Genomic DNA, 23,354 nt, shown 5'->3' on the forward strand with positions numbered 1-23,354 from the left:
GTTTTGCTTCTCCTTAATTCCCTCCACCTGTTTACTAAATCACCTGCCAGATTCTGTGTGTTATCCAATTCAAGAAGAAATAATAATACGGCCTATGAGTGGTTTCAATGTTTTCCACCACTGTTATGGCAGGAACGAGGCCATGGACAGCCAGATGGGCGCCATCATTGGGTTGATTGAAATTAATGTTTTCGCTTTTATGTTGTATTAATCATTGGTTTGCTAGAACAAGAGCAGTAAGAATCTTGAAATGTTGCATAAATTGGGAAGGCTGATTCATTAGCAGGTGATCTATTTGCAACGGAATCATTAGAAAATGATTAACAAATCTATACGCGAGGCAGCAACAAACGAATCATTAGAAAATGACTAACAAATCTATACGCGAGGCAGCAACAAACGAATCATTAGAAAATGATTAACAAATCTATACGCGAGGCAGCAACAAACTATGTTTTCTTTTGCAACGGAATCATCAAAAATGTTCCCCTTAACAGGGGATCTATTTGCAATGGAATCGTTAAAAAATGTTCAACAAATCTATACGCGAGGCAGCAACAAACTATTTCTTCTTGGCAAAACGTGGACGTAAGTGTTTTGGTTTTTTTTTTTAATATGAATTTCACCCTCCGTTGAAATCAAACTTCCTGTTGTTAGTCTTAATTATAAGCACAAATTTATCTTTAAATCTAAAATTTATTATTTTATTATTTATTTGTTGAGTGTGGTATTCTTATTTAAATATTTTGAAATCATATACCAAAGTTAAGTTAATTTAAATACATAAGTTTACCTATATATTAGATTTCAAAAATATATATATCATATTTTAATTATTCTCGAAAGAGTGGAAATAAATAATTTCAAAAATTTGAAAGTTTAATGAGGGGTTACGAAAATCACATCATCATTCATTTGTATTTGTTTCGAACCAACAAGTGTGGTTTATAGTAAGGACAAGTTGAAGAACCAGATCATGACTGCATGTTAAATAGAGAGTGACTGCATGTTAAATAGAGAGAGCAGATCACATGTTAAATAGAGAGAGCAGCTAATGGCTATATTTGACTGGACTAGACCAAGGGATAGGGACAAAGAGAACAAAGAGAAATCAGTTCCTTAATTTATAAATTAGTTATGTTATATTTATTACCATATTTGAATAAAAGTAATTTATTGTATTTAACTACTAATTATATAGATAAATAAAAACTTATAATATTAATAGTATATGAAATAATAAAAAATTATAAAAGTATAACTATTTTAGTTACTTAAATAATGCAACAATTTCTTCTAATTAAAATTACTAGGAAAATAGATTCATGTCATTGAAGAATTATTGAGAAAGAATATAGTTGTTAATAATTAGTTAGTTAATCCATAATTAACTTTATTTAATTATATTTAAAGGGGTAAATATTAATACTATAATATTAATGAAATAATAAAAATAAATTCTATTAAAGTATAACTAATTTAGTTAGTTAAATAATTGAATATGCAATAATTTCTTCTAATTAAAACCACTAGAAAAATAGATTCAAGTCATTGAAGAATTTTTGAAAAAGAATATAGTTGTTACTAATTAGTTAGTTAATTCATAATTAACTTTATTTAATTATATGTAACGGGATAAATTAATTCCCATCTTTGAAATGCCTACATTCATGTTTTGGTAAAAAAAAATATTTATTTATTTATACATTAAGTTAATTAAAAAGATTTTTATTACTTATTCAAACATAACCATTCTCTTCTTATGTTTACTCTATAAGAGAGCTAGTAAAACTAAAATAAAATACTAAAAATTGAATAAAAATCCAAGAGCAGAGAAGGAATAAAAAGGAAACCAAACGATCCAGAAGACTAGGGGAAAAAACAAAAAAATAGAGAAGATCTCACTAAAAATAACAACACAAGGGTCGGGACAGGGGTTATGATGAAGGGACACAAGGGTCGGGACAGGGGTTATGATGAAGGGTTATGATGAAATGGCAGGGATCCAACAACTACTAATTTCCAGACGTCATCATCCCTATTGAGATTGCACCGCCTTTTTTCAATTTCTATGGCCTCCCTAAACTTCCAGTGATGAAAAGGTGCAATCTTGGCAATAACTGTTGGATCAGGTGCACAGCTAAATTAATTAAACACACAGCAGAATAAATCAACAAGCACATGAGACACAGCTTTTAACGTGGTTCACCCAACCAATCTGGGCTACGTCCACCAAACATAGGCATCAGAAGTTTATTAATCAAATTAGGAGATTACATCATGAAATCCTCACACTCTCTTAGCAAATCATCCGAATGACTGCCTGTTATATAGCATAGAGAATCTAACAGCCTCATAACTTCCTCGCATCAAATATAGGAGGCATTAACTCCCTACCAACAACCTGGAGCTAATCTAGGAACTGAATCCCTATTGTTGTCATCCTTCAGAGATTTTTGCCTATTTCACTAAAACAGAAAATCTCAACAATCTCCACCTTGACAACAATTCGCCTGATGCCATGTTATTATTATTTTATCTTTTCTGCAAGCCAAGAGAAGCCAAACACCAGCGTAGCTTCTCCAACAAAACTGGTTTCGTGAACATGTCTGCACAGTTCTCCTTTGTATGCACCTTTTCAAGAGAAACTCCCCTTTCAGTGATAACCTGTCTTACAAAATGATATTTGATTGGAATATGCTTTGACTTACTATGATAGGCCGGATTCTTAGCCAAATGTATTGCACTTTGACTATCACAAAGTAACCTGATGTTGTCCTGTAACCTACCAAACTCACCAAGCAAACCTTTCAACCAAACCGCCTCTTTGCAAGCATGCGAAGCAGCAATGTATTCTGCTTCAGTAGTGGATAAAGCAACAATGTTCTGTAGCTTTGACATCCAGCTTATAGCTCCACCTGCAAGAGTAAAGACGTACCCTGAAGTTGATCTTCTCTTATCCAAATCACCTGCAAAATCGGAATCAACATATCCGCAAACAAATTCACTACTCTTATTGTAAGAAATACAATAACTACTTGTGCCTCTCAAGTACCGAAGCACCCATTTCACTGCTGACCAGTGTTCTTTACCCGGATTTGCCATGTACCTGCTGACAACCCCAACTGCATGAGAAATATCTGGTCGCGTACACACCATCGCATACATCAAACATCCTACTACATTGGCATAAGGAATTCGAGACATATAATCCTTTTCTTCATCGGTATTAGGACATAAACTCGAAGAAAGCTTAAAATGGGAAGCTAAAGGGATCGACACAGGCTTCACATTGTTCATACCAAACCTCAAAAGTATTTTCTCAACATACTTCTGTTGTGATAGCCACAGCTTACCATTACCCCTGTCTCTGAAAATCTCCATGCCCAAAATCTGTCTTGCCGCTCCTAGATCTTTCATATCAAACGTCCTTGCCATCTGAGTCTTCAACCTGTTGATTTCTTCAATGCTTTTGCTTGCTAAAAGCATATCATCAACATACAACACTAAGATAATGAACATGCCATTATTTAACTGTTTGAAATAGACACAATGATCATATTCACTTCTAACATATTTCTGACTCAACATGAAATAATCAAACTTCTTATACCACTGCCGAGGCGACTGCTTCAGGCCATATAATGACTTCTTGAGCCTGCAGACAAATTTCTCATTGCGATGCTGAACAAACCCTTCCGGTTGTTCCATATATATTTCCTCATCTAAATCACCATGTAGAAATGTAGTCTTAACATCTAACTGCTGCAACTCCAAATCAAACAAAGCCACTAATGCTAACACAACTCTAATTGAAACAATTTTAACCACTGGTGAAAATATCTCATGAAAGTCTATGCCAGCTTTATGAGAAAACCCTTTTGCAACCAGCCGAGCTTTGTATCTGTCTTCCGTATCATTCACACCCCGTTTCAGCTTGAAGACCCACTTGCATCCCACAGTTTTCCTGCCTTTGGGAAGTTCAACCAGATCCCACGTACCATTCTTACCTAAGGCCATCATTTCTTCCTTCATGGCTGCTTTCCATTTGTCATTATTTGAACCTTCTACATCTTCCTGATAACACAAAGGTTCATCATCATTAGCAATCAAAGCAACTGAGTCATCATACCTTCTCGGACGGCATTTGATCCTTGTAGATCTCCTTAAGAATGTTTCTGGTGCTTCCACAATTGGCTGTCTATCAACTGTAGGAATTTCTTCATGATCGCCATCTGAGACCTGTTCATGTCCTCCATCTGAACCCTATTCATAATCTGATTCTGAAACCTGTTCATGACTAGAATCTGAACTATGGTCGTTATGACTATCATTAGAAATGTTGTCAAACTGAATATGTTGGAAATCAGATACATCATCCTGTTTCAATCTTCTATCTACATCTAACTGTACAAGAGAGGATTCATTAAAATTTACATCTCTGTTGATGATGATTTTGCGGGTAGTAGGATCCCACAATCTAAATCCCTTTGTTCCATCACCATACCCAACAAAGACATACCTTTTCGATTTCGGATCTAATTTAGTTCGCTGATGTTTAGGCACTAGAGCATATGCATCACAACCAAACACTCTGAGTTTAGAATAGTCACAAGGGTGTCCTGTCCATACCTCTTGCGGAACCTTGCAGTCTATTGCCGTTGATGGAGATCGGTTTATCACATAACAAGCGATTGCCACTGCTTCCGTCCACAACTCCTTCGGCAACCCGGCGTTACTCAGCATACACCTTGCTCTCTCTAGAAGAGTCCTGTTCATGCGTTCAGCAACTCCATTCTGCTGAGGAGTATAAACCGTGGTCTTATGTCTCTCGATCCCTGCATCCTTGCAATAGCTGTCAAACTCCTTGGAGGAAAACTCACCACCATTGTCAGTTCTTAAACATTTTATAGTTCTACCAGTGTTGTTTTCTACCAATGCTCTAAACTGCTTGAAAACTGTAAAAACATCAGACTTCTTTTTCAACATGAAGACCCAAACTTTCCGAGAAATGTCATCAATGAATGATACAAAATAAGATGAGCCACCATATGACGTTGTAGGAGCTGGACCCCAAACATCTGAATGGATATAATCAAGTATGCCTTTACTAGTATGTTTGCCTGTTTTAAACTTTTATTTACTTTGTTTACCAAACAGACAATGTTTACAGAAATCCAATTTTCCAGATCTTAGATTAGGAAGTAACTTTCGGTCAGCCAAAATTTTCAATCCTCTTTCACTCATATGCCCCAATCTTTGATGCCATAAGTAAATGGAACTACTGTCATGTTCAGACACAGACACATGATCTGACCCAGTTCTACCTTCTAACTGAAATAGATTTCCTACTTTCTTAGCTTTCATAACTAGTAAGATGCCTTTGTAAATTTTCATTACTCCACCTTGAATTACAGTTTTATATCCATTTGAATCAAGTGCTCCTAATGAAATCAAATTTTTCCTTAAATCTGGTACATGCCTCACATCAGTTAATATTTTGGTTGTGCCATCAAACATTTGTAGTTGTATGCTTCCAATCCCAACAATATTACATGTTACATCATTACCCATGTACACAACACCATCATCAATTGATTTATATGTTTTAAACCAATCTTTATGTATACACATGTGGTTAGATGCCCCGGAATCTAACAACCAATGTTGATCATGTTTTGAAACATTAACTGACAATACCTCATCAATCATACCTGAACCTGATACTGAACCTGCATCCGTGGTGTTGGCTTCCTTATTTTCTGTCGAAGAGCCTTCTTTAGCAGCCTGCTTTCGTTTCCAGCAATCCTTTTTCAGATGTCCAGCCTTGCCACAATGCCAGCACTTCATCTTTGGCTTCTTTCCTTTGGACTTTGAACGAGAGTCGCTATGCTTTCCCCCGGAGTGTCTCTCTCGTGAGCGACCTCTGGTCATCATTACCTCTGATGTAGAGGTGTCTGCATTCGACCTCTTCCTTGTCTCCTCAGCCAACAAGGCTCCAACAACATCGTCAAACTCAAGGATATATGATGTACTAAAACTTATGGAAGTAACAAAGTGATCCCAGGATTCAGGCAATGAACACAATAGAGTTATTGCCTTGTCCTCTGAATCAAATTTCACATCTAGACTGTCTAATTGCACCAACAAGGTATTAAAAACATTCAGGTGATCAACAATTGAGGTACCTTCTTTCATCCGCAAACCGTAAAGTTGCCGCTTCAGGAGAATCCGATTTGTCAAAGATTTCGTCATATAGAGCTTCTCAAGCTTCGACCACAAGCCTGCGGCGGTTTTCTCTGACACAATGTTGAACAGAACATCGTCTGCCAGACATAACCGAATTGCGCTCAAAGCTCTATCGTCCATCTCATCCCATTCATCCTCCGTCATGGAAGGAGGCCTTTTGTTTTTCCCCAACAGTGCTTTCGCCACACCTTGTTGAACCAGCAGATCGTGCATTTTCACCTTCCAGATCTCAAAATTATTCTTACCATTAAATTTCTCAATCTCAAAACGGGCACTTTGAGTTTTCGCCATTTGTATCAAAAAACACAATAATCTCCAATATCAACGTTTTAAATACCAGCAATTAAACAAAAAATTGCCTATGCCTTTAAAACAAAATACCTTCCCTTCTTAAAGAAAATTTCTGCCTATGTCTTTCTGCCTTTCTTCCTTTGCCTTTAAAACAAAACAAAAAAACTGCCCTTTGCACTTATTTTTCTTAAGAAAAAACTTGCCTTGTACTTTGTGCAAATTCCAACAAAAAATACATACACTTCAGTTTTTTATTATTATTTATTTGCACCAATAAAGCAATCCTTTATTTGTGCAAAACAAACTGCCTCATATAAAACAAAACATACATATGGTTGGGTCAACAATCTTCGCTCAACCCTTGCATTTTCCCACGCAGTTCTACCTATCGAATTAATATTTACCATCACAAGTCTTGGAGATACCAGACCTGCCAACGCTTATTGTTTTCAGTCGAAACGTTCTGAAAATAATATTCCAAAACTCAGGCAAGCGAAATTAAATTTTTCAATCTGATTATCATTGCAGCAGCAAACTTGTTCTGCCACGCGACCAGGTTATAAGACCCCGAGTTTCCCAAGACAGTGGATGCGAACCGGTCATCTGGCGTGGTTTTTCATGACAGTCGGGTAATAAAAAAAACAGCGCAGGAGCAATTTTACAAAACGCACAGGGCTATTTAACAAACACGCATTTGAATGTTTTAATGCATCCACTCTCACTATCAGTTGGACCAGCGATTTAAAAAAAAAAAAAAACGCACCAGCACTTTTAAATTCAAATGCGTTTTAACTTGTTTCCACAGCAAGCGCTCCACAGCAATTTAAAAAACAGCAATTAAAAGACCATGCACCAGCAATTTAAATACCAGGTCAACAACAACCTCCACGCACAGGTCTCAGCACACACAGCTCTCAGCACGCTCTACGCACAGGCTTTCCACGCACCCGCGCTCCACAGCAGCATTAATCATGCAGGACAGCCAGCGGTCCATCCATTTCAGGCACCAGCGCTCCAGGTATGATGAAAACCTCCACGCAAACGATCCAGGCTATCCTCTCTGCACCAGCAACTCCAACATGCTCTGATACCAATTGTTGGATCAGGTGCACAGCTAAATTAATTAAACACACAGCAGAATAAATCAACAAGCACATGAGACACAGCTTTTAACGTGGTTCACCCAACCAATCTGGGCTACGTCCACCAAACATAGGCATCAGAAGTTTATTAATCAAATTAGGAGATTACATCATGAAATCCTCACACTCTCTTAGCAAATCATCCGAATGACTGCCTGTTATATAGCATAGAGAATCTAACAGCCTCATAACTCCCTCACATCAAATATAGGAGGCATTAACTCCCTCCCAACAACCTGGAGCTAATCTAGGAACTGAATCCCTATTGTTGTCATCCTTCAGAGATTTTTGCCTATTTGACTAAAACAGAAAATCTCAACAATAAGTGGGCTTCCTCAATATATGTTAGTTTCTAGCTTATATAGTCACAAATGGAAAATATATATCATTCACAATTGTCAATACCATATGGATAATTATCTCAATTTATTCTTTTCATCTCATTAGTTATTATTCTCTGCCATAATTTAAACAAGTATTTGCATAAAAAATGGATAAAAAAACAGATGTAAATAAATATACTTACCAAGGGTTATTGTCCACCATTATTTATGTGTTTTCAACACTTTAACCAGAGTAAAAATATAAATGTAAAATGTTAGTGTGCCACTTAATTTACTACCATTTAGATTTATTTCTCCATGACAATAAACCTAAATCTTAACATCATTTTTGTTTATTTCTTAAGCAAATCATTTTTAGCCACTAAGTTTACTTAAAGCTAAGTTGAATAAAAACATGCTAACATGGGTAAAAGTGCCCAACCTATTATTTAGTAAACAAAATCTCAACAAACATTAAATGGCAGAACGGATTGATAAAATTTTCGTTTGTGCTAATGTCGATGCATGTTATAATATACATTTTATGTTAAACCATTATAAATGTTTGGGACTATTAGGGAAGAGATGAACAACTACATCATGGAATTAGAGAGGGTTAGGATTGTTAGTTGGTGATCTCCCCTATGATGTCTCAACTTCATGTGACACATGCTTTGGTCATTTGTCACATGTTTCTTACCTATAAATTAGCATTTTCAACAAAAACAAACCAAACATTTCTCTATAATGTTTTTAAAATCTTCATTTAAGATTTATGTTTGCACTTAGAACTTGTGGTTCTATTACAAGAAAAGTTTGGAAATCCCTTTTGAAATCCATGGGACTATGGTTCTTTGAGGTATATTATGGTATCTACACAAATACTATGCTATTTTAGGGTCGACATTGGTGGTGTGACAATATTTTACATAAGCATCATGGAATTGGCATTAGTGGTGTGATAATATTTTACTTAAGCATATGGAGTCTACACAAATTTTATTCTCTTTTATAATTGGCATTTTTGGCATGACAATATGTTACTTGCAACATGCTAGAACTGATCATTTTCATTTCACTAATTTGAATTCAATGCATTTCTCCTCCCCATGTAGTATTATAAATTGGTATGGTAATTGAGAGCAAAGTGGGTGATACTAATTCCTATTATGACCACTTGAAACTCTATTATCATGTGGGCATTCATAAATGTGTTCTCAAAAGCACCCTTTTTTTGAATAATATTGGTTTTCATGCATTGATCTATCTTCATCTCCATGTGACCATCAATGTAATTTTTGTAATAGGGAAAAATTTGGCCCACCCAAGTATAGCCCTTTCACTAGTAGATAATGTGATCCTTTGGTATATTTGAGGGACAAGAAAGTTGGTAAGTGTTAATGTGTTAGAATTTGGAAGCACCTATCACTTATAAGTTTCACAGTTTTGTGGACATAATAAGATGTATTTAGCCATATTCTTAGAATTGTTGTCACGCTATTAATTTTACATAAATATCTTTGTTATTGTCTTTGACAAACTTTATACAATCCATTGAACACACTGACCCATTATTCTAAAAACTACACTCTTGATGCAGGAGCATCCAGCTCAGGGAGGTCAAGGCTGGAGAGTTTGTCTTTGCAAACAAATTGAGTTTCAGTTAGTTTTTTATTTTTATTTAAATTTCTAGGAACGACTGTCTCAACCCATTGTTAGTTTTTGTTTACGTTCTTTTTTAATTTTTATTAAAATTTACTTTTAGACTACAATTAAGAAAGAACAGTTGTCAAAGTATAACTAAATGTAACCACTGACAGTTTAATAACTGTACAGTGAGTCTTTACAAAAGGGAGGAAGGAAACAGTTACTGGAATCTTTCGACCATCATAGTTTTGAATAGAAACAAGCGTTAAACCGTCTTTTGACAATCTGCATCCATATATTACAGTATGAATATTTTCTCCCTTAACTTAACACATACCATTGATCTATTTTATAACGAAGCTAGGGAATGAATAACTAATACAGGAGCAAACAGAGTACGTGGACAAGTACAGAAAAACAAAGGAGCGAACCTGCTGAAGAGTCAAGTGAAACACTGTCGAAGGAGCATACAATTTCTACAGGTACCAACAGAACACACAACATTTTCTTTCACTGTTTAATTATCAAAAAAAGAAATCATTTTATATACATATATAGCGAAACCGAACACCTACAGTTCCAGATACAACTTCCCAAAAATATAGTTAAGTCACAGAACAGAGGTCCTGTACAATGGTGCCAAATAGAACTTTGAGTTTTCCACGGAACCAACATAAGCACAGTCCCCTCAGAATATAAATACAGTCGCATATACAACAACAGCCTGAAGGCATAAGTTACAGAACACGAATAGGGAGGCCGAAGCCCTTGCCTCGAAAATAGACCAAGCAAGAAGCATAACCCTTCAAACAAATCGACAGAGGGACAACAAGGTGTGACCCTACCTAATACTTGCGTAGGTGTCAGGGCATGCGACCAGCCAACAGCAAACCCCAGCTCCATTTTCCTGTCATGGCCACCAAAACAAAGCCGTCAGCAACCAAGAGACAGAGTCATGGAACAAGAAAACCAAAGACAGAGCCAAGGGTTAGAGAAGGTTCACTTACCAGAGCCGAGTTCTGCTAACGGTGGAAAGAAATCACATGACAAGGCCACAGTTGCAGAGCGCTCACTGCTCACCAGGAGCAAGAACAGTCAACAATAGTCGAAAACGAGGCAGAATGCTAAAACATGGAGGGGAAGAGCTTACCTCTGGTTAGGTCCTGGAATAAAGCCGAGTGTCGAGTTGCCCCACAACCGTGACCTGCAAAGAAGAACCAAGTTCACAATCAGATAGCGAGGCGGACATCTGAAAACCAGTAACATAATCGAAACCAAAGAAAAGCAAGGACCTAAGACCATAACCAGAGCCGAACAAACAGAAACCCACGACTGAGACCAGGTCCCAGGACTTCAGAACAGGGATCTGAGCAGAGAACATTTTCGAAGGGTGTAAGCAAAACCCTGAGGAGCAACGACTTGTGACAGAGGGAAGAGACCCCCCTCGACGACACAGTAGAAGGCCGGAGCAAAAAGTGAAATGAGCCGAGTTAGGGTTTCTTGGTCATAGTAAAAGGCGGGAGGAGCAAACCCCAAGACCATGACACTTGTCCTCAAACAAATAAGCCATAGTACCGCGCCATAAAGTCAACCAACCGTAAAGATATCAACCATACAATCAACAATTAATTATTAAACCGTAGGTGTACAGGGCTGGTCCCATCAAATTTTGGTATCAGAGCAGGTTAGAGATAATTGTTTTTTTTTTCAAAATGGAAGTCGGAAGAAGAGGTCATGGCAGAGCTATTCGAAGGGTAGTAGATGAAGGATTGAGGGAAGAGATTAGGATCCTGAATGCCCGTTTGGCAGCAGTAGAAGCAGGAAGGAGAAGGGATCCTGAAGGAGGAGATGACAGTGATGAAGAAGCTGCAATTACGATAGATGGATCAGATGAGGAAGGACTTGAAATCAGATTATTAAGGTCAGTTTTATTGGCTAGCAGTAAGCCAAAGCCTGAGATTTCAAACTATGATGGTAGTTTGTCCACAGAAGTGCTGTTGGACTGGATTAGTGAGTTGGACAAATACTTTGAATGTGAGGAGATCAGCGAAGATAGGAAAGTTAAATTCGCTGCCACCAAGTTAAAAGGACATGCGGCCTTATGGTGGGACAATGTCCAAGCAGAAAGGAGAAGATCAAATAAGTTACCTATTAAAAAGTGGACCAGAATGGTCGCTAAGATGAAGGGTAAGTTTTTTCCCAAAGATTACCAGATCACTCTTTATCGGCAGGTGCAGAATTTGAAGCAAAGAGGAAGGACGGTGAAAGAATACACCGAAGAATTTTATTGGGTGAATCTGAGAGCTAGTTACATTGAAGACACCCCAGAAAAGACAACAAGGTTTGTGAATGGCCTAAGGCTAGAGATATTAGACGAAATAAGTATTCTTTCTCCAAAAACCATAGAGGAAGCATACCAAAGTGCCTTAAAGGCAGAAGAAAAGATCGCAAGGAAGCAGAACGCCAGAAGAGGACGTGGAACGGGCAAAGGGAAAGGACAATCCTTTGGTAGAGGAAGGACTGCCAACAACAGTGAAGACGGCAGCAGTTCCAAGACCTCGGGAACAACAGAAAAGGAGGGTAGCGCTAGGGGAGGAAGGCCATACCAAAGAGGAAGGGGTAATGGCAGAGGCAGAGGGGCTGCCTACCAGTGTTACAAGTGCCACAAGTGGGGGCATAGGTCCTTTGAGTGCCCTGAAGGTGAACAGGCTGGACAAAGAGGAGCATATGTTGCTCAAACAGAGGAAGCAGAGGCACCACCCCAAGAGGTAGAGAATGCACCGGAGACAGGAGAGGCCTTAGTCTTGAATAAGGTACTGCTGAAACTGGCAAAGGAGACAGCTGAACAAACCCAGAGAAAGGCATTATTCCAGACTGTGTGCAAGTCACATGGAAAATGCTGCAAACTGATTATAGACAGTGGAAGCACTGATAATCTGGTTGCAACAGAGATGGTGGAGAAATTGGGTTTGAAAAGGTTGAAGCACCCAACTCCCTATAAGGTGTCTTGGTTACAGAAAGGTCACCAACTGCTAGTTGATGAGCAGTGTGAGGTGGAGTTCCATATTGGCAAGTATAGGGACAAGGTGATTTGTGACATCATGCCCATGGACGTGTGTCATATTCTGCTAGGTAGACCATGGCAGTATGACCGAAATGACGGAAAAACAAACTGTTACAAGTTTGTCAAGGATGGGATTAAGCATACACTGGTACCCATCAAGGAAGAAGAAATAATAGAAACTAGTGGGACAAAAGTGTTGCTGATGGGTGGAAAAGAATTTCTAAAATAGATTGAAGATAACGAGATAAAGTATGTCGTTGTAAGGAGACCGAGAGCAGTGCTGTTGCACACTGAAATTTCTGACTTACCTGAAGAAATCCAGGATTTGTTGCAGGAATTCAGCGACATTGTGGTGGATGATTTACCGGATAAGTTACCACCAAAGCGGAGTATCAGTCATCACATAGATTTCATCCTTTACCAAACAAAGCTGCTTACCGGATGAGTCCTAAGGACAACGAGGAGATCAGGAAGCAGGTACAAGAATTGTTGGACAAAGGATTGATACGGGAAAGTTTAAGTCCCTGTGCAGTTCCGACAGTTTTAGCTCCCAAGAAAGGAGGCGAGTGGCGGATGTGTACAGATTCAAGAGCAATAAATAAAATTACTATCAGGTACAGGTTTCCATTGCCACGAATGGATGACATGATGGATTGCTTGAGTGGAGCAACATATTTTTCGAAGATAGATCTGAAGAGCAGATACCACCAGATTAGAATAAGAGAAGGGGATGAATGGAAAACAACTTTCAAAACCAATGAAGGGTTGTATGAATGGCTGGTGATGCCATTTGGGTTGAGTAATGCCCCTAGCACTTTCATGTGCCTGATGAACGAGATGTTGAAGGAGTTCATTGGGAAATTCATAATTGTGTATCTTGATGATATACTGATTTTCAGCGAGACCAAGGAAGAACATTTTCGACACGTTATATATGTTCTGGAGAAGTTGCAGCAAAACAAGTTGTTGATAAATTTTAAAAAATGTTCTTTCTTTCAGAAGGAGTTAGTCTATTTGGGTTTTGTGATTGCAGAAAATGAGTTGAAAATGGACCCAAAAAAAGTTGCAGCTATACTTAGCTGGCCATCCCTTAAGAGTCTGTTCGAAGTTCGGAGTTTTCATGGGTTGGCAAGTTTCTATCGCAAGTTTATAAAGAATTTTAGTGGAATATGCGCACCCATGTTGGATACCATCAAAAAGGCAAGTCAGCCTTTCCATTGGATTGAAGCTGTAGAGAAGAGCTTCCAGATGTTGAAGAAGAAGATCACTGAAAGGCCAATTTTGAGGTTGCCTGATTTTAACAAACTTTTCCAAGTTCGTTGTGATGCCAGTGGTACAACCATTGGAGTTGTACTCAGCCAGGAAGACAAACCAGTAGCTTATTTCAGCGAAAAATTAAATGAAAGCAGGCAAAAGTATACGTCTTATGACAAGGAGTTTTATGCCGTCGTCCAAGCATTGAAGCATTGGAGACATTATTTGTTGGGTAATGAGTTTGTCCTGTTTTCTGATAATTCTGCGTTGCAGTATGTTATGCAGCAACATAAGTTGAATCATAAACACGCAAAATGGGTGGAGTACTTGCAGAGTTTTACATTCGTATTGAAGCATATCAATGGTCAAGCCAACAAGGTAGCAGATGCACTAAGCAGAAGAGTTTTACTCTTGCAGGAAAGCACGATACAAGTGTTGGGTTTTGAACACCTGAAGGACTTGTATCAAACAGATGCAGATTTCAAGGAGGCTTATGAGGCCTACCAAAATCCTTTGTTGAGGAACAATAGTCCATGGCTGGACTATAACTTATAAGAGGAGCTGCTATTCAAGGGAGGACAACTGTGTATTCCAGAATGTTCGATGAGGGAGAACATCATCCAGGAAAAACATAGTGGAGGTCTAGCTGGACATTTCGGCATTGATAAGACCTTGGATCAGCTCAGTCATTTCTATTACTGGCCGAAGATGCGAAGAGACGTGCAATGATATGTGACCAGGTGTAAGATATGTCAGTTGGCGAAAGGGCACAGTCAGAACACGGGGTTGTATACACCCTTGCCTATTCCAAACAGACCATGGGATTCAGTGAATATGGACTTTGTCCTGGGTCTGCCCAAAACACAGCAGGGTTTTGACTCCATCATGGTGGTGGTGGACCGTTTCTCCAAGATGGCACACTTCATCCCTTGCAAGAAAACTAGCGACGTTACCCATGTAGCACACTTGTTTTTCACTGAAGTCGTCAGACTGCGTGACTTACCCAAGTAGTGTACTTTCTCAAGCGAAATTTGCTTACAACAATTAACCAAATCGAAGCACAGGAAGTAGTCCTTTCAGATCTTGTATGGAATGCATCCTCGAGGAGTGCATGATTTACGAGATTTGGGACATTTAGAAAGAAGAAGTGCTGATGGGAAAGATTTTGCAAGAGAAATTAATGACCTACATGAGTAGGTGAAGTCAAAATTACAAGACAACAGTCAAAGGTACAAACAGAAAGCAGATCTGAAATGACGAGAGGTACAATTTAATGTAGGGGATCAAGTCCTAGCGCATCTGCGCAAAGAAAGATTCCCTAAGGGCGAATACAATAAGCTGAAATTCAAAAAAATTGGACCTTGCAAAATTTTGCGCAAGTTTTCTGCAAATGCCTATGAGCTGCAATTGCCTCCAGGTATAGGAATATCGCCCATCTTTAATGTGGCGGATTTATTCCCATACACTGCCAGTCCTAAAGAGGACAGTTCGGCGTAGCCAAAACGGGATACCTAGGAAGAGAGTAGTTCGTGGATGAGACAAATGCCTTCAGCTCAGCCACTTGAAATCGAAGGAATCCTCGATACACAGGTGGCCAGGCGGACTCGACGAAAGGAGTACCTATAGTACCTCATCAAGTGGAAGGACCGCCCTATTGAGGACAGTTCTTGGCTTGACGCAGGGCAGATACAACATGTAGGGTATTCTATCAAGGAGCTCATGGACCGGAGCCATGAATTTTCATCTAACCCGGGAGCCTGATGCAGGAGCATCTAGCTCAAGGAGGCCAAGGCTGGAGAGTTTGTCTTTACAAACAGATTGAGTTTCAGTTAGTTTTTTATTTTTATTTAAATTTCTAGGAACGGCTATCTCAGCCCACTGTTAGTTTTTGTTTACGTTCTTTTTGTATTTTTATTTAAAATTTACTTTTAGACTACAGTTAAGAAATAACAGTTGTCAAAGTATAACTAAATGTAACTACTGGCAGTTTAATAACTGTATAGTGAGTCTTTACAAAAGGGAGGAAGGAAACAGTTACTGGAATCTTTCGACCATCATAGTTTTGAATAGAAACAAGCTAGAAACCATCTTTTGACAATCTGCATCCATATATTACAGTCTGAATATTTTCTCCCTTAACTTAATAGAGACCATTGATCTATTTTATAACGAAGTTAGGGAATGAATAACTAATACAGGAGCAAATAGAGTACGTGGACGAGTACAGAAAAACAAAGGAGCGAGCCTGCCGAAGAGTCAAGTGAAACACTGTCGAAGGAGCATACAATTTCTACAGGTACCAACAGAACACACAACATTTTCTTTCACTATTTAATTATCTAAAAAAGAAATCATTTTATATACATATATAGCGAAACCGAACACCTACAGTTCCAGATACAACTGCCCAAAAATACAGTTAAGTTATAGAATAGAGGTCCTGTACGATGGTGCCAAATAGAACTTCGAGTTTTCCACGGAACCAACATAAGCACAGTCCCCTCTGAATATAAATACAGTCACATATACAACAACAACCTGAAGGCATAAGTTACAGAACACGAACAAGGAGGCCGAAGCCCTTGCCTCAAAAATAGACCAAGCAAGAAGCATAACCCTTCAAACAAATCGACAGAGGGACAAAATGGTGCGACCCTACCCAATACTTGCGTAGGTGTCAGGGCACGCGACCAGCCAACAGCAAACCCCAGCTCCATTTTCCTGTCACGACCACCAAAACAAAGCCGTCAGCAACCAAGAGACAGAGTCGTGGAACAAGAAAACCGAAGACAGAGCCAAGGGTTAGAGAAGGTTCACTTACCAGAGCTGAGTTCTGCTAACGGCGGAAAGAAATCGCATGACAAGGCCACAGTTGCAGAGCGCTCATTGCTCACCAGGAGCAATAACAGTAAGCAATAATCGAAAACGAGGTAGAATGCTAAAACATGGGGGGGAAAAGCTTACGTCTGGTTAGGTCCTGGAATAAAGCCGAGTGTCAAGCTACCCCACAACTGTGACCTGCAAAGAAGAACCAAGTTCACAATCAGATAGCGAGGCGGACATCTGAAAACCAGTAACATAATCGAAACCATAGAAAAGAAAGGACCTAAGACCATAACCAGAGCTGAACAAACAGAAACCCACGACTGAGACCAGGTCCCGGGACTTCAGAACAAGGAGCTGAGCAAAGAACATTGCCAAAGGGTGTAAGCGAAACCCTAAGGAGCAGCGACCTATGACAGAGCGGAGAGACTCCCCTCGACGGTGCAGCAGAAGGCCGGAGCAAAAAGTGAAATGAGCCGAGTTAGGGTTTCTTGGTCACAGTAAAAGGTGGGAGGAGCGAACCCCAAGACCAGGACACTTGTCCTCAAACAAATAAACCACAGTACCGTGCCATAAAGTCAACCAACTACAAAGATATCAACCGTATAATCTGCAATTAATTATTAAACCGTAGGTGTACAGGGCTGGTCCCATCAACTCTGCTCTCTTTTTACAATATATCCACCATCTATTCTCTTTGGTGTCTCCTTCCCCTGCTTCGAGGTTATGGTAGTTAAAGAAATAAAGAAGTGAAACAATAGATTTTTACATCCTCTTACCATGAGCTTTTATTTCCCTTTTAAATAAGGGGAAAAATTATAATAAACAATTTTTAAGAATTTTAATATTCATTAATAACAAAAATTTAAATAATATAAAAGTAATAAGATATCAAATAAAATTTGAATGATTATTTTAAAAGTAAAATATTTATAAATTTTTCATAAAAGTGGCACATTGTTATGTAAATTATATTAAGTTTTATATATGAATGAATGAATGAATGATATTTTAACGTCCATGAGACAAAAATAGTCTATGGGCCCACCAACCTCCCTTCTATCATGATGATAATAAATTTCAAATTTATATTTTTCTTCAAGTTGTACATTGGGATAACTTTGCAACGAGCTATTGTAGATATTGGAGATAGAGAGGGGTGGGGTTTGACATTTACAGTTCTATCAAGAGTGAAATCCATTGATGGTTTACAAATTTCACCACCTTTTTTATTTTCAGTGTTATGCAAAAATGCAAAATAATGCATATGTTACACTTAGGAAGAAAGAGGAGGAACAATTGAAGTCGATAACATTTTGAGGTATTTATCTTGAATAGAGTTTAGTTCTTTGGCATAACTTTGAGATCTAAGGAGGCTTTGGTTGCGCATGATGAAATTTGTGGCTAAAACCCACATGGTGATCAAGATCTACACCCTTGGAAAGTGTCCTGCCCCATTATGTTGAAGGGCTCGTACCCAATAGCCAGATGGGAAACCTTTGACAAGGAACCAACTAAGCCTAAGACTATATGATCCGTAAACTGTTGTGGATATTCCACTGGGCAGTTTGTCACAATACATCTAATAATATTATATTAAAAATCTGAAAATTCTACACTATTGCAATTTATTAAACTTTAAGATTTGTGAATTTAACTATAATAAGTGCATGCATGTGAATGGAAATTATGCAGAAAAAGTAGAGAACGACAAAATAAGCACACACACACCCACACAAGACATAAGATATGCTCTTTGGGAAACCCTTTCGAGAGAAAACCCAGCTGGAATGTGATGCTGATTTGCTCTCTTTCTCTGTCTGGAAATTTGGTTGCAAGTACAAAGAAGTAATGCATGTGGCCCGTAGGTTGTTATAGTGCACAGATCCTCTTTGAGTGCTCTACCTCCTATCTCTCTTGGCTATATTTTCTAAGCTATGGAACAAAATTCTCTCGAAAGAATGGAATGCCTGTTCCTCCTGGTGGCTCGGTTATAACACAGCCTGATAGCCTATTAGTAGTTAATTTTGACTACATCAACTCTTAACTAGAGTTACAATATAGACTCTTCTAAAGTATTTTACATCAAAAACACATGGCTAGCCACTTTTCCATAAATAATGGGGGCTGACGCGGCATCCTCCCGAACTATAGGTGTGAAAACAAAAAGGTCAACTTTTGAGTGGCATAAATTTTGCATACGAACTTTGATTGACACACTTCTTGCGACGTTACAAAGGTCTTTGTGTGTAGACAACATTATACAACATTGCGCCAAAGTGGCAAAGTTTTACCCCCAAAAAATGTCGTTTGGTGCCTCAAAACGCTCCTGGAAGGTTTCAAACCCCATTTCGCCAAACTGGCTCCTGCTTGCTATAGTGTTTTCTCCTTAGAGATGTACGAAAAGAAAACACTTAAGACTGTGGATGACAAACAATCTCAACAATATAAATGGCTGCTAAACATTGTAGATCTGCAGCAACTAATAGAAAAAAAACCTGCGAAAGCCATGATCTATGCCACAATCATAGTTAAACAGCAAAAAGAAACAGTAATAACTCCAATCATCCAATGGAAACCAGATATCTTTTTCCAAAGAAAAAAAACCAACTTTTTATAACCATGATAAAAAGTTACATATACATGCCGCAACAATCCTTTTGTTGTATGATAGAGCATCATATAAACCTGCTGGAATGTTATTCTACCTTCCTTCAGTTAGGAGAGATAGAAAATTCTGAGCATAATCAGAGCCTCCTCTAGAGAGGAAAACAGCTCCCTTCCTCAGCATCATCAAAAAGAGTCAACAGTTTCCTTGTGTTTAGAATCCATGGTAACAAAACAAAACATAGCAGCTAGCATCTTTCCCCGGGTTTCCTCTTTCGAGGAAAACAACCCAAGACGAAAAAGAATGCCCAAGTCTAGCATAAAAGACTAAACAGATTTTCAGAAAAAAAAGACTTTTCAGCTGTATACAAAAAGAGACTAATATGACCAGTTCTACTAAGTTCCAGGAGCGTGCAGTCTATACATAAGGAGGCTGGTCCGAGTGGTGGATGCCTCCATTGTTTTCCTCCACTATTCTCCAGCTGCCCAAAGCTTGTTGTATACCTTCTTTAGAAAGCTTATCTGCTGAATCGTTGCGCTCCCTGTAAATGTGATGAATAGAGAAGACATTAAAAGATAATTTTAAATGTTGTATATCTTCTAATAAAGGATACAAGATATAATTTTGACATCTGCTTTGATCATTTGCCCATTTGATAACATTTAATGAATCCCCAAAAATCTGAACTGTGAAGATGTTCCTGTGTATCAACCAACATAGGAGAAGCTTAAGAGCAGATAATTCTGCAAAGTTATTTGAGCCACTGCCTAAGCCTACGGAAGCTTTTAGAGAATGTCTTTCGTTTATATGGATGATTAGACCTGCTCCAGCTTTGTTATTTTGAGAGGCTCCATCAAAGTAAGCCCATGGCACTCCTTCCTTGATTTGTTCTTCTCTAACTTGTCTGGGCATCCTTTCTTCCTCTGAATCCAGTATATTCGAATAAATTGATGTACACTGAATGGCTATTGATTTAGCAGTGGTTTCCTTGTCTTGAAAGATGAATCTGTTTCTTGCAATCCAAATGCCCCATGAGATAATAGGAGGCAGATTCCGCAATTTCCCAATTGAATTTAAGTGCCACCATTTGTGCCAAGCTTCAGAGGTATTATCCCCTTCCTAGGCTACCGGTAAATGAATAAGCTTCTTAACCTCCATCCATACTTTTTTAGCTACAGGACAACCAATAAAAAGGTGTGTTATAGTTTCAGAGTCATTTTTGCACATAGCGCATCTTCCCGGCCCTGACTTAAATCTGGATTGTAGAATGTCCCATGTAGGAACTTTTCCTTTTAACATACACCAGAAGAAAAGTTTTGCTTTTGCAGGGCACTTTAACTTCCATAAAGACTTTGCCCACCATTCCGGATCTCCCCAGCCTTTCTTTGACATGAGGAACTTGTATCCAAGTTTTGGGGAGTAGAAGCCAGAATCAGCGTGAGCCCATACCAGCTGATCTGGTTTGTCTTTAAGCCTTACATTAGATCTGGAAAGTTCTTGAGTGTAGATCTTCCAATTGTTCCACCAATGGGGATGAAGGTCCAAATCCTCTCCTGATTTCCAAGCTTGTCCCCATATGGATGAGTAACTGATCTTCTCCACCTGATTTAGGAAAAAAATTCTTTTGGACTCAAGATGCCTAATCAGGCCAGGGGGCAGAGCAAAGTTCTCATTACACCCCACCCAGGGGTCCCTTCCAATTCGAATATTTTCACCATTTCCAATCTGCCAGGACAGTCCTTGTTCAATAATTTTGAAGGCATCTATAGTCACCTTCCAGACTATCGACACATTTCCTCCTTTCTTTTCTGGGTTCCTTATCCAATCCTCAAGAGGAGTGGGGTCAATGTATTTCCGTTTCACCACTTTTGTCCAAAGATTTTCCATGTTAATGATTCTCCACCCTGATTTTGCCGCCAGGGAGGATCCAAAAGCTGTGATGTCTTTTATTCCCCACCCTCCCCATTCTTTTGGTCTTGCCACTTTCTCCCAGGCAATCCAGGGAATCGCTGAATCCTCCTTTGATCCAGCCCATAGAAATCTGCTACAGATTCTTCTTATCTTCTCCAATATACCTTTAGGGACCCAGGTCAGTGCAACCCAGTAAACTGGGATTGCTAGAAGGACTGATTTAATTAAAGTTAGTCTTCCTGCTCTGGAAAGCCACTTAAAGCTCCAGTGAGAAATTCTAGCTTCAATCTTCGCTACCAACCAATTCCAGTCCTGTTTCCTATAATTATCCGGTTTCAGCCAAAACCCCAGATATTTGAAAGGGTCTCCAAGCTTATAAACTTCAAAAGGAAGAACTGAGGTAATTTGGCTTTTCTCCTGTCTATTAAAGCCTTCTAGAATGAGCTGAGATTTCCTATAATTCACTTGCATCCCAGATGCTTTCATGAAGAGCTCAAGAATCTTCTTGATCTCTTTTATTTCTGACTGGTTTCCATTACTAAAGAGTAAAATATCATCGACAAAGAGAAGATGCGAAATATATAAGTTGACTGCAACCTCCAGACCTTTTATTATTCCTTCCCTTTTGGCTTTTAGAATTAGTTGGCTCAACCCTTCTGCTACCAAGAGAAAGAGCAGTGGAGACAAAGGGCATCCTTGTCTTAATCCTCTTTGCCCTTTGAAGAATGGAGAAGCTGCTCCATTTATAAGGACCGCATAGCTGACACTGGTGATACATCCCATAATCCAATTGATAAAGTCAATTTTAAAACCCAGGTGTGTTAGCAACATCCGGAGGTAGGTCCAACTGATTCTGTCGTAGGCTTTTGACAGGTCAATTTTCACCACTGCTCCTTTCCTTTTCATCTGTTTTACACTATGAATTGTCTCTTGAGCCACCCCTATGGCTTCATGAATTTGGCGCCCATCCAGAAAACCAAACTGTTCGTTTGAGATGCATCTGGACAGGATTGGCTTTAAGCGAACAACAATCACCTTAGCTATAATTTTATAAATGTTGTTGCAAAGCGAAATGGGTCTGAAATCTTCAAACGATTCTGGGTCTTCTTTCTTAGGAATAAGGGCTATAAAGGTTGAGTTAAAAGGCACATATACCATACCTTTTCTTCTGGATTCCTCAACCACCTCTGTTAATTCTAAGCCAATCTGATCAAAGAAATGCTGGAAAAGTTCTATAGGCCACCCGTCAGGCCCAGGACTTTTATCTTTGGCCATAGATTTTATAATACTCTCCACTTCTTCAGGTGTGACTTCTCCCTGCAAGCCCTCAGCTTCTTCCTCCTCCACATATCGAGGAAAACATTGGGTTGTTTTGATAACCTCTGCTAATGTAGATTCCCCTTGCTCAGAGAATAATTTTTGAAAATGGTTCCTCCCCATGTATGAGAGAGATTCAAAGGTATTGGCCTCTCTACCTTCCTCATCCTTTAACTTCCAGATGGTATTCATTATCTTCCTCCCTTTTGCATAATTGTGAAAAAAAAAATATTTTCATCTCTAGCCATCAGCCAAATTGCCCTGCTTTTCAACCTCCATTCCTCTTCTTTGTCCAAAAGAATTTGACTTCTCTGCTTTTCTAACAACAGGATCCTATCCTTCGACTCCTGAGATTCATAGCCATTCGAATCAAGATTTTCCAATTCCCCCAGCTCCAGATTGATATTGATTAAGGCTTCATTTTGTTTCTGCTTCCTCTTTTTTGCCCAATCCAGAGTGGCCTTCTTCAGTCTTTTCAAATTTTCCATGAAAAGGAAACTCTTATCTTCCGTGGCATCCCTACACGGGTGTTGCCAAGTTTCATTAAAGAGCTTTCTGAATGATTCCTCCTGCATCCATGATGCGTTGAATTTGAAGGGTGCTGCCGGCTTAAAGGGAGGCTTGGACAGCTCGAGTAGAACTGGGAAGTGATCCGAATTTCCCCCCTCTCCTACCCACTGTCTGAACACCGGGATTCTGGAAGCTAGATCTTCACTTAGAAGAAA

This window comes from Pinus tabuliformis, chromosome 2_2 (genome assembly GCF_031772625.1).
Source record: "Pinus tabuliformis cultivar Carrire ecotype Pingquan chromosome 2_2, CPIR1, whole genome shotgun sequence".
NCBI lineage: Eukaryota > Viridiplantae > Streptophyta > Pinopsida > Pinales > Pinaceae > Pinus > Pinus tabuliformis.